General features: G+C 37.4%; 1 long non-coding RNA gene across 1 annotated transcript; it reads left to right on the top strand.

Moving 5' to 3' along the window:
• The first annotated feature begins 253 nt into the window (after positions 1-253).
• Positions 254-1,380, top strand: LOC128356064 (uncharacterized). Its single transcript, XR_008321153.1, has 3 exons — positions 254-291; positions 901-1,071; positions 1,229-1,380. It is a non-coding gene; the product is annotated as an uncharacterized LOC128356064 (long non-coding RNA).
• The last annotated feature ends 297 nt before the right edge of the window (positions 1,381-1,677 follow it).

The following is a 1,677-nucleotide window of genomic DNA, read 5'->3' as shown; positions in this document are numbered from 1 at the left end:
TAGCTTTGCTGTGTGTTTAAAACGGGTCGGTGACGCCAGTATTGAATAGATTATACTAGTATATTAATTTTAAAGATATTACTCTACCCTAGTCTTCAGTGTCTGCATTATTATTGTGATAAAAAGACCTACGTATATTGGCTTTTACACTTTACAACTGTGGTGATGTAGCTCATCTATGTTTTCATAGCCATGAGAAGGACCGATCAACCTCGACGCCGTCTAAACACGGATTGATGAGACCTACTCTCCCTCCAGTTCAACTATTGTTTCTGAGTCTCTGTCCGACCGGTGAGTTCAACTTGCTGCTGCTATGAATATGTCTTTGGGATATAAATATCTGTCTTTCATATCTAGCTTTTTCTGTTTTATGTGCCTCAAAGTGCCATTTGAGGTACTTCAGAAAACAGCATTATTGCACATACAATATGTGTTATCAGTGATATCTGCTATATCATTATACAGACATTGAGTAAATGTTAGTGATTAGATATTTGAGAAATATGATGGCCTGAGGATAAAACCTGTCCTTCACCTTAGGAGGTCCAGCACTTCACACTGAGTTGTTAACATCAACAACAACAACCATCAACACTGAAATAAAACACAGCTAGCATAAGTTGTACCTCTAACTCTGTGTGGTGTTGGTGGAGTAATTGATCATGCTACAAGCTTGTCTATGGACTATACTCTGGTAGATGCTATGCAGAGAGGATAGAAACAAACTGAGGATCTTCTCAACAGTTTATCAATCTTTATGCTCCCTTGGTCCAACTGCCAAACCCAAGACTTCTATTTCTACATATAAAAAGTTCTGTGTTTTGTCCTCTATGAATGAAGAGTAAATGTATGTTGACAGTATTTTCTAATCTAAATAATCTAATTTTGTAATCTTCACAGAGATGACGTGATGAGATGATGTTAATTCTTCAACTGGTTTGAGCAGACATCTGTCCCTCCCCCAGCCCAGCCATTACTGCAGCTACCCCCCTCGTTGACACCTCTAGTATGCTACCCCCACTAAGCTCAAAAGCATACAGCTTTTGCAGACCCAACTCAGCAGAGGCCTAGGTGAGTTTTCTTACAATATTGTAGTTTGATGAAGAAGTTCTAACATAATTATGTGCAAAATAAATGGGAAATAAAGCTCTAAGTATTCTTATTCTTTGATTATCTCAAAAATGTATTCATTATTGTCAGATGTGTAATTGTGATATTCTTCCTAAAGGTAAATCACTGCCAAAGGAGTAGATCACCACCGCTGACAAATACTCCCTACACACAGCCTGACCTGTCTGCCTTACCTGGAAACACCTTTTCCAATGTGTAGATACACTCATGTTGAAAATGTACAGATTATTTATGTAACAATAAAAAGGGTTATACCAATTTTGTTGTAATTATTCTGTAATCACTTATTTTTAATGTGGTGGTGAGAAAATATATTGCTTCTGTTGCAGAAATAGTCAAATGAAAGGCATTCATCATTTTCAAATTTTTATTAAAAACTGACAAAATATAAATAAAAGACCAAATTTAAAATGTAAAATGTATACTTCCAGGTGAGGGTGAGGGTTAGGAAGCAGGTTGTTGCCCACAGCACTTTTTTTCTAGATCTGTGGGCATCTCACGGCACTTCCTGCACACACACCATGTAGGTAGACGTGGAGCTGGAGG

The sequence above is a fragment of the Scomber japonicus genome, chromosome 3, assembly GCF_027409825.1.
Source record: "Scomber japonicus isolate fScoJap1 chromosome 3, fScoJap1.pri, whole genome shotgun sequence".
Taxonomy (NCBI): domain Eukaryota; kingdom Metazoa; phylum Chordata; class Actinopteri; order Scombriformes; family Scombridae; genus Scomber; species Scomber japonicus.
This window is presented reverse-complemented; position numbering and strand designations above follow the sequence as displayed.